The sequence below is a fragment of the Nycticebus coucang genome, chromosome 4, assembly GCF_027406575.1.
Source record: "Nycticebus coucang isolate mNycCou1 chromosome 4, mNycCou1.pri, whole genome shotgun sequence".
Taxonomy (NCBI): Eukaryota; Metazoa; Chordata; class Mammalia; order Primates; family Lorisidae; genus Nycticebus; species Nycticebus coucang.
In genome coordinates, this window is record NC_069783.1 from 809,024 (window position 1) to 823,883 (window position 14,860).

Below are 14,860 nucleotides of genomic sequence, written 5' to 3' on the forward strand. Positions count from 1 at the left end.
CCCAGTCATAGGGCTGTGACATGTTCTAAGCTCATGATTCACGGCATCTCTGTGAGCAGGTGGAAATAGGCAATGTCGAGGTGGGACCCAGAAACCTGCCTCTGACTCACCCATACCCTGACCACAGCTATCAGGGCTGATGTTTTTTAGGAAATGTCCTCAAGATGCACAAGAAAAGTCTTTCTGTCTGGTTAAGCGGTGGCAACCTAAGGCAGGGCAAACACCTCAGGTCATCACAAAATTTAATCGTGTTCCAGACACCCCCACCTCACCCTCCAGAAAGCCAGAATCCAGATCTCCAGGGGGTCACGCAGCCCACAGTGGCACAGCACTGCCCCTGGGGCCTGGGACCACTCACCCCACTATATGGATTCATTGTCCCAGAGGCAACAGGAAGCAGTTAAAACTGTAAGCCCCAAGATGCAGTTTGAGAAAAACATCTTATTGTTAATTACCTCTAATCTCCCTCCCAAATAGCAGACTGCAGACCTGTGGGTAGAGCCCAGGGCCCGGGGCTCCAGCCCACACTTATGTCTTTAAGCTGCCTTTCCAATTTTTAACCATTTAATATAACTAACTCTTCATAACTAAAAATTTCATTTAGCCTCTGTGTGAGTTATGGAGCAAAATAATTAAACAAATGCCTAGGAACTCACAGTTCTGATCACTGGCTATTCTGTGGGCACCCTCCTGTTCTAGACATGAAGCATCCTGAATTTTCTGTTTACCATTTCCTTGATATAGAAAAGAAAACTTTTCTGTATGTGTATGTCCCTCAAAATGTACTATTTCATTTATTTTGAGCCTTATAAAATATTATTCTGCTGTAGTCTTTTGAGATTTGCATTTTTACTTATTATGTTTTTATGGGTTTTTGCTACTTGATATCTCCCTGTCATTCTCTGTCATCTCCCCTGTGAGCACGCTCTCTGGTGTCTCCCCATCTGAGCACACTCTACATCTATCTGAGCACACACTCTGGCATCTCCCTGTCTAAGCATACTATCTGGCGTCTCCCCGTCGGAGCATACTATCTGGCGTCTCCCTGTCTGAGCACACTATCTGGTGCATCCTGTTTGAGCACACTATCTGGCGTCTCCCCGCCTGAGCATACTATTTGGCGTCTCCCTGTCTGAGCACACTATCTGGCGACTCCCCGTCTGAGCACACTATCTGGTGCATCCTGTCTGAGCACACTATCTGGCGTCTCCCCGTCTGAGCACACTATCTGGCGTCTCCCCGTCTGAGCACACTATCTGGCGTCTCCCCGTCTGAGCACACTATCTGGCGCCTCCCCGTCTGAGCACACTATCTGGTGCATCCTGTCTGAGCACACTATCTGGTGCCTCCCTGTCTGAGCACACTATCTGGTGCCTCCCCGTCTGAGCACACTATGTGGTGCATCCTGTCTGAGCACACTATCTGGTGCCTCCCTGTCTGAGCACACTATCTGGTGCCTCCCTGTCTGAGCACACTATCTGGTGCATCCTGTCTGAACACACTATCTGGCATCTCCCTGTCTGAGCACACTATCTGGTGCCTCCCTGTCTGAGCACACTATCTGGTGCATCCTGTCTGAGCACACTATCTGGTGCCTCCCCGTCTGAGCACACTATCTGGTGCCTCCCTGTCTGAGCACACTATCTGGCATCTCCCCGTCTGAGCACACTATCTGGCATCTCCCTGTCTGAGCACACTATCTGGCGTCTCCCTGTCTGAGCACACTATCTGGTGCCTCCCCGTCTGAGCACACTATCTGGCGCCTCCCCGTCTGAGCACACTATCTGGTGCCTCCCCGTCTGAGCACACCGGTGCATCCTGTCTGAGCACACTATCTGGCATCTCCCCGTCTGAGCACACTATGTGGTGCATCCTGTCTGAGCACACTATCTGGTGTCTCCCTGTCTGAGCACACTATCTGGTGCCTCCCCGTCTGAGCACACTGTCTGGTGCATCCTGTCTGAGCACACTATCTGGCATCTCCCCGTCTGAGCACACTATCTGGCATCTCCCTGTCTGAGCACACTATCTGGTGCCTCCCTGTCTGAGCACACTATCTGGTGCATCCTGTCTGAGCACACTATCTGGTGCCTCCCCATCTGAGCACACTATCTGGCACCTCCCCGTCTGAGCACACTATCTGGCATCTCCCTGTCTGAGCACACTATCTGGTGCCTCCCTGTCTGAGGACACTATCTGGTGCATCCTGTCTGAGCACACTATCTGGTGCCTCCCTGTCTGAGCACACTATCTGGCATCTCCCTGTCTGAGAACACTATCTGGTGCCTCCCCGTGTGAGCACACTATCTGGCGCCTCCCTGTCTGAGCACACTATCTGGTGCCTCCCCGTGTGATCACACTATCTGGTGCATCCTGTCTGAGCACACTATCTGGTGCCTCCCCGTCTGAGCACACTATCTGGCGCCACCCTGTCTGAGCACACTATCTGGCATCTCCCTGTCTGAGCACACTATCTGGTGCCTCCCCGTGTGAGCACACTATCTGGTGCATCCTGTCTGAGCACACTATCTGGCGCCTCCCCGTCTGAGCACACTATCTGGCATCTCCCTGTCTGAGCACACTATCTGGTGCCTCCCCGTGTGAGCACACTATCTGGTGCATCCTGTCTGAGCACACTATCTGGCGCCTCCCCGTCTGAGCACACTATCTGGCATCTCCCTGTCTGAGCACACTATCTGGCGCCTCCCTGTCTGAGCACACTATCTGGTGCCTCCCCGTCTGAGCACACTATCTGGCATCTCCCTGTCTGAGCACACTATCTGGTGCCTCCCTGTCTGAGCACACTATCTGGCATCTCCCCGTCTGAGCACACTATGTGGTGCATCCTGTCTGAGCACACTATCTGGTGCATCCTGTCTGAGCACACTATCTGGTGCCTCCCTGTCTGAGCACACTATCTGGTGCCTCCCCGTCTGAGCACACTATCTGGTGCATCCAGTCTGAACACACTATCTGGTGCCTCCCTGTCTGAGCACACTATCTGGTGCCTCCCCGTCTGAGCACACTATCTGGTGCATCCTGTCTGAACACACTATCTGGTGCCTCCCTGTCTGAGCACACTATCTGGTGCCTCCCCGTCTGAGCACACTATCTGGTGCATCCTGTCTGAACACACTATCTGGTGCCTCCCTGTCTGAGCACACTATCTGGTGCCTCTCAATCTGAGCACACTATCTGGTGCCTCCCCGTCTGAGCACACTATCTGGTGCATCCTGTCTGAGCACACTATCTGGCATCTCCCTGTCTGAGCACACTATCTGGCATCTCCCTGTCTGAGCACACTAACTGGCGCCTCCCTGTCTGAGCACACTATTTGGCGCCTCCCCATGTGAGCACACTATCTGGCATCTCCCCGTCTGAGCACACTATCTGGTGCATCCTGTCTGAGCACACTATCTGGTGCATCCTGTCTGAGCACACTGTCTGGTGCATCCTGTCTGAGCACACTATCTGGTGCCTCCCTGTCTGAGCACACTATGTGGTGCATCCTGTCTGAGCACACTATCTGGTGCCTCCCCGTCTGAGCACACTGTCTGGTGCATCCTGTCTGAGCACACTATCTGGTGCCTCCCTGTCTGAGCACACTATCTGGTGCCTCCCCGTCTGAGCACACTGTCTGGTGCATCCTGTCTGAGCACACTATCTGGCATCTCCCCGTCTGAGCACACTATGTGGTTTCTCCCTGTCTGAGCACACTATCTGGCATCTCCCTGTCTGAGCACACTATCTGGTGCCTCCCTGTCTGAGCACACTATCTGGCATCTCCCTGTCTGAGAACACTATCTGGTGCCTCCCCGTGTGAGCACACTATCTGGTGCATCCTGTCTGAGCACACTATCTGGTGCCTCCCCATCTGAGCACACTATCTGGCGCCTCCCTGTCTGAGCACACTATCTGGCATCTCCCTGTCTGAGCACACTATCTGGTGCCTCCCCGTGTGAGCACACTATCTGGTGCATCCTGTCTGAGCACACTATCTGGTGCCTCCCCGTCTGAGCACACTATCTGGCGCCTCCCTGTCTGAGCACACTATCTGGTGCCTCCCCGTCTGAGCACACTATCTGGCATCTCCCTGTCTGAGCACACTATGTGGTGCATCCTGTCTGAGCACACTATCTGGTGCCTCCCTGTCTGAGAACACTATCTGGTGCCTCCCTGTCTGAGCACACTATCTGGTGCCTCCCTGTCTGAGCACACTATCTGGCATCTCCCTGTCTGAGCACACTATCTGGTGCATCCTGTCTGAGCACACTATCTGGTGCATCCTGTCTGAGCACACTATCTGGTGCCTCCCTGTCTGAGCACACTATGTAGTGCATCCTGTCTGAGCACACTATCTGGTGCATCCTGTCTGAACACACTATCTGGTGCCTCCCTGTCTGAGCACACTATGTGGTGCCTCCCCGTCTGAGCACACTATCTGGTGCATCCTGTCTGAACACACTATCTGGTGCCTCCCTGTCTGAGCACACTATCTGGTGCCTCCCCGTCTGAGCACACTATCTGGTGCATCCTGTCTGAACACACTATCTGGTGCCTCCCTGTCTGAGCACACTATCTGGTGCCTCCCCGTCTGAGCACACTATCTGGTGCATCCTGTCTGAACACACTATCTGGTGCCTCCCTGTCTGAGCACACTATCTGGTGCCTCCCTGTCTGAGCACACTATCTGGTGCCTCCCCGTCTGAGCACACTGTCTGGTGCATCCTGTCTGAGCACACTATCTGGCATCTCCCCGTCTGAGCACACTATGTGGTGTAGCCCTGTCTGAGCACACTATCTGGCATCTCCCTGTCTGAGCACACTATCTGGCATCTCCCTGTCTGAGCACACTATCTGGCGCCTCCCTGTCTGAGCACACTATTTGGCGCCTCCCCATGTGAGCACACTATCTGGCATCTCCCCGTCTGAGCACACTATCTGGTGCATCCTGTCTGAGCACACTGTCTGGTGCATCCTGTCTGAGCACACTATCTGGTGCCTCCCTGTCTGAGCACACTATGTGGTGCATCCTGTCTGAGCACACTATCTGGCATCTCCCCATATGAGCACACTATGTGGTGTCTCCCTGTCTGAGCACACTCTCTGGCGCCTCCCTGTCTGAGCACACTATGTGGTGCATCCTGTCTGAGCACACTATCTGGTGCCTCCCTGTCTGAGCACACTATCTGGTGCCTCCCCGTCTGAGCACACTGTCTGGTGCATCCTGTCTGAGCACACTATCTGGCATCTCCCCGTCTGAGCACACTATGTGGTGTCTCCCTGTCTGAGCACACTATCTGGCGTCTCCCTGTCTGAGCACACTATCTGGCGCCTCCCTGTCTGAGCACACTATCTGGCGCCTCCCTGTCTGAGCACACTATTTGGCGCCTCCCCATGTGAGCACACTATCTGGCATCTCCCTGTCTGAGCACACTATGTGGTGCATCCTGTCTGAGCACACTATCTGGTGCCTCCCCGTCTGAGCACACTGTCTGGTGCATCCTGTCTGAGCACACTATCTGGTGCCTCCCTGTCTGAGCACACTATGTGGTGCATCCTGTCTGAGCACACTATCTGGCATCTCCCCATCTGAGCACACTATGTGGTGTCTCCCTGTCTGAGCACACTATCTGGCGCCTCCCTGTCTGAGCACACTATCTGGTGCCTCCCTGTCTGAGCACACTATCTGGTGCCTTCCTGTCTGAGCACACTATCTGGTGCCTCCCCATGTGAGCACACTATCTGGCGTCTCCCTGCCTGAGCACACTGTCTGGCACCTCCTCCTCTGAGCACACTGTCTGTCATCTCTCCGTGTGAGCACAGTCTCTCACATCTCCTGGTGTGAGCACAGTCTTTTGTGTCTCCCCATCTGAGCACACTGGCGTCTCCCTTTGTGAGCACACTATGGGTCAATTGCTGATGGACATTTGGCTTTTGTTTTATGTCAGTTTTTCCATTTTGTTGTCATTAAAATCAGAGCCCTCAGGAAGACACTTAGCAATGTCTCTGGGCCATGTCCGTAAGGCAGAGCTTCTGGTGCTAGTCTGTGGCAGTGTCTGCTGTTGAGGTTTTCTGGGCAAGTGTCACACAAGTCATGTAACCACAGCCCCGGGGAGTCCAGCTGCTCACAGCCTGCTCACAGGCTGCATGTTTTCCTGACTTATTGTTTATGGTACAGTGCAGTAAATTGGTCACAAATGGTTGGCCTTTAGGGGGAAAATGGTTCTCTCTCTCGAGTTGTATTTCATTTCTTCATTTCTGTCAGTGCTAATGAGGTTTTTTTTGCTTTTTTCTATTTGTATTTACCCTGCTCTTCCCTCTTCTGTGAAATGCTGTCCATCCTCTCTGCTTACTTGTATCTAACGTCATTTGTCCTTTTCCTACTGGCTTATTGAAATTTTTTATATGTACCAGCTAATAAATTTTGTTGGTAATGGTGCAAATCTCTCCTCAGTTTATAATTTGTCTTTTCACTGTCTTTCCATTATCTTGTGACAAACAGAAATAAATCTCAATGTTGCCAGACGTCTCAATTTATTCCTATTAGAGTTTGTGATTTTAGGATCTTATTCAAGAAGTCTTTTCTCACTGGAAGCTTATAAGGGTATGTGTTTGTGTTTGTCTCTAAGTATTGTTAAGGTTTGCTTTTCACATTATGTGCTTCAATCACATGAGATTTGTTTTGTAAAACATGTGAAAAGATCTGTGACTGCCCCGAGCATGTAACACGCTTCCGGGGCCCAGAGTTCACTGTCCAGGCTCTGCCGCCTTCTCTCTGTCACCCCCCCACCCCCCTTGCTTAATTTCCATGTTTACCACAGGCTCTGTCTTACTGGGCTCCATTCTGTCCACCTCCTGACTCTGTTTTTTTTCTGTCCTTTCTCTTCCTGGGTTTTTCTTGTGAATTTCAAAACTCTGGATCAGAGTCTACAAAAAATAGAGTTGGGATTTTGATTGCAATTGTGTGAAATTTAGATTTCCTGGGGAGAACAAAAATCTGTATGACTAATCTTTCTTACTAGTGAAAAATATATTCTGCTCCATATATTTAGGTATTCTTTAATAGTCACCTTTTCACACACACCCCTTTTGATTAATTTTACTGTACATTTTACTCGTCTTTTATAGAACCAACTTGGACCATGAGTTCATTTTCCACAAATGTTTTCCATTCTTGTTTTTGTCACCTCTTTCCTTTCACCATTTTGTATTTGTTGTGCGTTTCTCCATATTTCACGCCACCATGGGGCAATCTTTACACAGTCATTGAGCTCATGCCAATGGCTGATGTATCCAGCACGTTCTAACCATTGACTTTAAATTTAAAATTCTATCGCTCCCCCCATTCCTGTGCTGCTTTTCCCCTTCCTGATTTCAGGGTCACCTTTGCTAATATTTCTCAAGTGTCCTATTTTTGTTCTTTCCTACTGGTTTGAAATTTGTGTGCCCTTTTTCTTTCATGTAGAGGTTTCCCTCGGCATTTCACCATATTTATTGAGTATGGATGTAAGACACATGTACCTTGACCTACATACGAGCCCTGTGTGCGTCTCCGGGGACATGCCCTCAGTGGCTGATCAGGACTGACGCTCTCGCGCCCATGGAGGATTTCAGGGTGGCCGCTCAACACGTCCTTTCTCAGCATAATCTGCAAACGTCCTCAAGCCTCTGTTTTCTTTCTCTTTTCTTTTCTTTTTTTTTCTGAAAAACTCTTACTAGAAGTTAAATCTCTGATATAGACAGCATGTTCTAATCATTGAGCTTATTGGCACATGGATTGTTTTGGTTTCTGTTCAAAACAGGTAATTTTCCTTAAAACTTTGACATGGTTCTCACTGTGGGTGACCAGCCTGCCTCTCCTGCACCTGCTGGTCCTGGGGAGGTCTTCTCTGATACAGGCCATGGGTCAGGTGTCTGCTGTGGTTGTATGCAGTGTCTGAATATAAATTTCTTCTTTATTTTTCCTATTTTTGATACTTGTGTTTACTGGATCTGTGGATTCTCAAATTTTACCAGCTACAAAAAACTCTCAGCCTTTATCCTGGCAAACATTACCCTGCCTACCTTCTCCCCAGGGTCTCCTCTAAGGCTCAGATTAGGCACCGGTAAGACCATCTCGTCCTGGTATAGCCCTTTATTTGTTTCTCATATTTGTTTTCCTTTTCTTTGTGCTATATTTTGGGGAATTTCTTACAATTCTTATTTCATTGATTTTTATCAACTTCATGTAGCTTCCTGGTTAAATTATTAATTGGGTGGTTTAAAAGATAAACATCAACAATGTGTCAACCTAACCTGAATCTTCTCACGTGAGACAGAGGGCTCAGAGCGTGATGTCAGCAAGACTAAAGCATGGGGGAGCCCCCCCCACAGAGCATGATGTCAGACAGCAAAATAGGGGAGCCCCCCACAGAGCATGATGTTAGCAAGACTGCAGAATAGGGGAGGCCCACACACACAGAGCGACACTGGCAGCTTCTCAGGAACAGAACAACACAGGAGAAGCTCCGCAGTCTGCTCAGAAAACTGTAGCCTCACTGCAGAAGAAAGGTCCTAGCTAACTCCACAGATGGGAGGAAGGGCAGACTTGTGGCCGTCCCCGTCACCCAGGCCGGCTCTGCCCAGCACCCAGGCCGGCACTGCCCTTCACCCAGGCTGGCTCTGCCTAGCACCCAGGCCAGCTCTGTCTGTCACCCAGGCCAGCTCTGTCTGTCACCCAGGCCGGCTCTGCCCAGCACCCAGGCCGGCACTGCCCTTCACCCAGGCCGGCTCTGTCTGTCACCCAGGCCGGCTCTGCCCAGCACCCAGGCCGGCACTGCCCTTCACCCAGGCCGGCTCTGTCTGTCACCCAGGCCGGCTCTGCCCAGCACCCAGGCCAGCTCTGTCTATCACCCAAGCCAGCTCTGTCTATCACCCAGGCCGGCTCTGCCCAGCACCCAGGCCGGCACTGCCCTTCACCCAGGCCGGCTCTGCCCAGCACCCAGGCCGGCTCTGCCCAGCACCCAGGCCAGCTCTGTCTGTCAGCCAGGCCAGCTCTGCCCCGCAGGGGAAGCCCCAGTTGGGAGGAGATCCAGAGCCGTCAGTTCTGGAAAGATAAAGCAGGCTATGGAATTGCACACACCTGGGAAGTGACAGTGTGACAGTGCTGTGGAGAGGCTGCCGTGGACTCAGGTCTCTGGCAGCTGCTGGCCGTGAAGGGTTAAGGTAGAAGTGTAAAGGGCAGGGCAGGAGGGCAGCAATGGATTGATCCATCAGGAAGAAAACAAGAAAAAAGAAACGCAAAACTTGAAATCAGCCTGTAAGTATTCAGATGCCAGCTCACCTTCAGAATAAACCTGCCTTCCAAGGTTTTAGATTCATTACAGAAACTCTGAATTGAGAGAGTTAAAAGCAGCTTCTATGTGTTATTTTTTAAAGGGATGTGAGGAGTAAAAATCTGGTAATAATTGTAAGGCCATTTTCACTGGTTTTCTGGAGATTACTTTGGCAATCTCTTCCACACTCACAGTGGACATAGGCTCTATTCTCTAGAGACGGTTTAAAGCACGGTGGTCACTCCATGAACATAGCAGTGGACGCTGTCGCAAAGTGGACGCCCACAGATGGAAGAGTGAAATATACGCTGCAATTTGTTTCACCGAATGGAATGAGTTAGAAACTTTCCCAGACTCAAGCATTTAGGCTCTTTTGATGCTGCAATTTTAGATTCGTCCTCCTGGACCAGGGCTGACAGGACAGGAAGCAGCGTTCCTGGTACCCAGAGCAGATCCACAGCCACAGGAGGCCCAGAAGTTATCAGAGCTGGAGGAGTTTGCGAAGGCAAATCTGAGACAAGGAAGCCAGTGCCGAGGGAACACAGGACAGTGCGGAATTCTTATTCAGACATGAAGAGGTTTGGACGAAATGGGAGAGGTCTGAAGAATCTGGACCCAATCCCAGTACCAGAACTGCAGCCCCCTGGAGAGGAAGGGGCAGTGTTTTAGGAGGTAGTGGCTGATAATCTCTATAAATAGAAAGGTACATCGTATAAAATTATGAATCCAAAAAAACAGACTATCCAAGGTCAGATAATAGCTTTGGTTAATTTTGAGTGTCAGCTTGGCTAGGTACCAGACCCCTGGTCCAAAACTGTTCTTTTTTTTTTTTTTGTAGAGACAGGGTCCCACCCCACGGCCCTCGGTAGAGTGCCGTGGCCCCACACAGCTCACAGCAACCTCCAACTCCTGGGCCCAAGCGATTCTCCTGCCTCAGCCTCCCGAGCAGCCGGGACCACAGGCGCCCGCCACAACGCCCAGCCATCCCTTGGTTGCAGTTTGGCCGGGGCTGGGCCCGAACCCACCACCCTCGCATGGGGCGGGCGCCCCACCGACTGAGCCACAGGCGCCGCCCCCAAAACTGTTCTAGATGTTTCTGTGAACACATTCTTAAGTCCTCTGAGCCAAGAAGATTCTTCTCCTGGGTGATGGTGGGATTCATCTAATCAGTTGAAGCTTAAAGACAACCCTGGCCTCCCTTGGCCTGCAGCTCATAGGCCTGCAGCCCGCCTGCCCTTCCCACTGGCTTCGGGACTTCCCAAGTGTTCACAAACTCTTAAATAACTCTCCCTCTCTGCACTCTCAAATCCTGTTCTGTGTCTCTGAAGAGCCCTGACAAATACAATCACTAGTAGAATATGAATCTAGGCACAGCATCGTGAAACCACAGGACACCAGGACTAGGTGATCTTGTCACAAGGAGCCAGAGAAAGCTGGGGACATTTCCAAACAAGGCCAGTTTACTTTGCAGCACATCCATCAGCAGCAACAATGGAAACCAAAAATGACAGTCAAAATTATGTAGAAAAGAAAAATTTTCAAAAAACTATCTTTCCAGAACAAGGTAAAGAGAATCTAAAAGATTGTCACCAATAGACTATAACAGAATTTCTAGAGGACACAAATCAGGAAGATAATGATGATTCCAGAAGGGTGGGTGGGGGTTGGAAGTGACCTCCTGAGACAGAGAATGCAGGTCGGAGGAGGGAGAGGCTAGGGTGGAATCGGGTAGGGCCGCGGCCTGCCCCGGGGAGATGGGGCCTGAACTAGGGGGGCCAAACAGACTCCTGACTCCAGGGTGCTGAGATGATGAATCTGTGAGCTTAATGTGATAATTTGTTACATAGTAATTAGGAAACTAATGTAGAAATTGAAAATCAAACCTTTCCACTTACAGAGTCAGAGAGACTCAGACCGATGGAACATTTTAGATTCATGGCTGATTTTTGAGACAAATCTAGTTATTTTTTTTTCTGTTATTATTAATTCAAAAGTGTTCATTTATTTTCTCTTTTAACTCAGAAATAATTTTTTTCTCATACAACTTTTAGAACCTCTCTTTCATGTGAGTCAAGGCCATCTCTGACAAGCCTTATTGAGACTGACAAGACCCCTGTGCTCCCACCAGGGAGGCCACGCTGACCCCGGGGCTGCAGCAGCAAATACTTTGAACTTGGAGCTCTCTGGCCCTGTCTAGTAATAGCATATTTTTAAAACAAATGATATTTGCATATTTTTCTCTTCCGTTATTGGTGTGCTTTAATACTTTACTGATCTTTGTCTTAAGTAGATCTTGATAACAGGAAGACACCACTTGGGTTCCAAACAGCCCTGATTTCTAACGACTCCATGATGAGATGTAATACACTCAGACCCTGTTTTTTCCATCATTCATGTTGCATAAGAATATTTTTGATCTAATGATCATAATGATTTCAATTTGAAAAATACAGTAATAACCTGGTGTCAAACAAGCTCATTTTCTTTTGATCATTATATTTTGTTATATTAAAAAGTAGTGCAATATAAATTATTTAGATAGTTGTCTTTACAAAATTGATGAATTAGTATTTGTTTTAAAATGACGAGCATTCCATTAAAAATATGTCAAATTCAAAAGGAAAATCATTTACATGTTTCTTATGAAATGCTAAGACCTCCTTGCTGTTTTATTCCTGAGATGTGTGTCTTAGTTTAGCTACAGAAAAGTGTTTTAGAATAAATCTGTTTCCTCATTAATAATTTAATATTAGTTTCGTTAGCAAGGAACACACTTGATTAAAAAGTCTACAGACAGATACTTTTTGGAGAAATGTTAACATATAAACACAGTGTGTGCAGAGTGGAGCACGTTTGCTTAAATTAAACCTTAAACAGCCCCTGTGGCCTTATCTAACAGGGCCCTTCACAAAAAGGCAGCAAAACCTCTCTCGCTACATGCACTGGGGTTTTAAGCCGATTCCACATTTATCTGCCTGCGTCTGCCCAGGGCTTAGTGTGAGAGAAGGTCAGACAAGCCCAGGAAGGATGGGGTCTTCCTATTCCCCACATGTAGACACCAACATCGGGACATGAGGCCTTTCAAAGAGAATTAGAACCAGAAATTCAATAAATATCTGAATTACAGGCCTATTTAAAAAAGAATTAGGAAAAAGATGACAATTTGCCAGCTGCTCTGAGTGATGGAGGAGGCAGAAAACCACCCTCAGGAACTGACAGTGGGGAGGGGGCTGCAGACGTCGGGATCCCATCTTCCCCAGGCAGACCGTCACAGCTATGCAGCAGAGGGCTCGGCTAGCCCACCCTTCTCTGGCCTCATGGCGTTCCATGGGACCTACGTAGTTACTGATGCTTTCTCTTGGACACAGGCCTGACCTACTCCTGCCAGGCCCCGCGAGGGGGGCTTTGTGTGACTTGGGAACGTGCCCTTCCTCTCTGTCCCACTGCTGGTGGGTGGCCTGTGGCCTTGGGTTGCTGGTGGCAGGTTGATATATTCTCTATGTCCCAAGGATGTCAGCGCTGGGCATCTAAGGAAGGCCTCACCAGCTTAGCTTGGGTCTGAGAGCAACACCTCCACTTGTCTTGGGGGAAGAAAGGACAGAGCTCTGTCGGGGGCCTCACCCTCCGAACCGTCATGCTCTCAATGTGGGCAAAGTTCTGTGGCCCCCACAGCAGGTTCCAGCCCAGCCTCCCTGGCCTGACCCCTGTTCTGCTGCCCTGCTCTTGGGGGCCTCAGCCAGGACTAGGACCTGAGGATGGTTTCGGATGACCTTCATTTCCAGGAAGCCTATGCTTTCAACCTGCAAGTGAAAGTGCTCTATGGGACAGTCTGTCTACAAGTTGATATTCTCTGAAGAGTTTTAGTAAATTTCCAGAAAGCTTTTTATGAATTTCTGTGTCTTAGCATACTAAAGACCCTGTTTTCCAGTAAAGTAATTGGATTAAAAATAAAAATGAACATGTGGTCACTCAGGTCACATATGAAACACACTTCCAAAGCCAGTGCTTTGTCTGTGTGGGCTGGTTCCTCTGTCTTACTGTGCTCGTTCACGGTGGCAAATTCATTCACAGAGTAGTGGCCATGGGGATAGTTGAAGGGAGATGTCCTCCTCCCTCGCACCAAGGGCAAGGATAGCAGCGGAGCACAGAGAAGCCGTCACCCAGGGATGCCCCAGGACTTCACTCTCATCATCTTCACGTTCAGCATGACCCTGCAGCCCTGGGGGGTTGCAGGTGCATCACTGCCACTCATGGATGGACAAGGACCCTAGGCTCTTGGATGAGTGGTGACAGGGCCCTGCACATGGCTCTGGGCTGTCCACCTCATCCTTCACAGCTTCACGCAGCCTCAGAGAGATGAGCCTTCTGCCATGTGAATGATGGACACGCTTCAGAGTATCTGGCTGGGAGTTTCTTTATTGGCCATCGCTTCCTCCTTCCTTTCAAAATTTTTTTGATCGAAAGCCTCTTCTCATTCTGGCACTGGGAGCCAGTTGTGAGAATTTTGCCATTCTGGAGAAACAGCTGAAGAAACTTGAATATACCAGGTACTTGCTTTTAAAGGATTTCAGAGCTGACTATGAAAGTCTCACTGAGACCCACTGCGTAAAGGCCTCCTCTTCGGGCGTCTTCCATATTAACGTAAAAGAAACGCTAATAGGATGGACTCTCCAAATTCGGAATTTGTAATGTTTAAAAATGAACTCAGCCCAAGTTCAACCACCATGAATATTAAGTTGCTGAGAAAATTTAATATAAACAGATTCTAGGGTAAATGTTAAACCTGATGACACCAGAATAACTTCACATTTGTGTTGTATTCAAGACTAACTGGCACCTGCCACTCCTCCCGGTTCTGTGCTGTGGTATCACTTGTAACCCTTCCCGAAATCCCAGAGACAAGACACCATTAGTTTTTAGGCAGGAAACTGGGACACATAGGGTCACACCATGGGCCCCATGTAACTCAGAGCAGAGCCAGAGCCGTGCCGGGGTCAGGCCACCTTCCTCACGAAGGAGGTTCACACATGTAATTCTGCTGCAGGGGTGTGTGTCTGCACAGGTGCCCTGTGCCTACCTTTACATCTCTCCATATGCTTATAGACAAGTATATACATTTATAATATTTGGTTATATTTACGATGTATTATGCAGAGTAGATATGTGTATATTTACACTACAAATGTAAAAAATATATATATTTTTTTTTTGTGGCAGAGTCTTAAGCTCTCACCCTGGGTAGAGTGCCCTGGTATCATCATAGCTCACAGTAACTTCCAAATTTTGGGCTTAAGTGATGCTCTTGCCTCAATTTTTCTATTTTTAGTAGAGATGGAGTCTCTGTCTTGTTCAGGCTGGTCTTGAACTCATGAGCTCAAGCTATCCACCTGCCTCAGCTTCCCAGTGTGCTAGGATTACAAGCATGAGCCACCTTGCCTGGCCTAAATGTAAATATTTATTGAAAGTCCAAATCCCTCCAGAGAAGAGACCCAATGATGGGGCCAGTCCTAGAGAACACAAGTCCAGCCATAGGCAGCAGGTGC

General features: G+C 49.2%; 1 protein-coding gene across 1 annotated transcript in view; it reads left to right on the forward strand.

The window, feature by feature from the left end:
* SNTG2 (syntrophin gamma 2) overlaps positions 1-14,860 on the forward strand; it is a 234,370-nt gene that overhangs the window by 117,162 nt on the left and 102,348 nt on the right. The gene's annotated exons all lie outside the window — the stretch shown is intronic.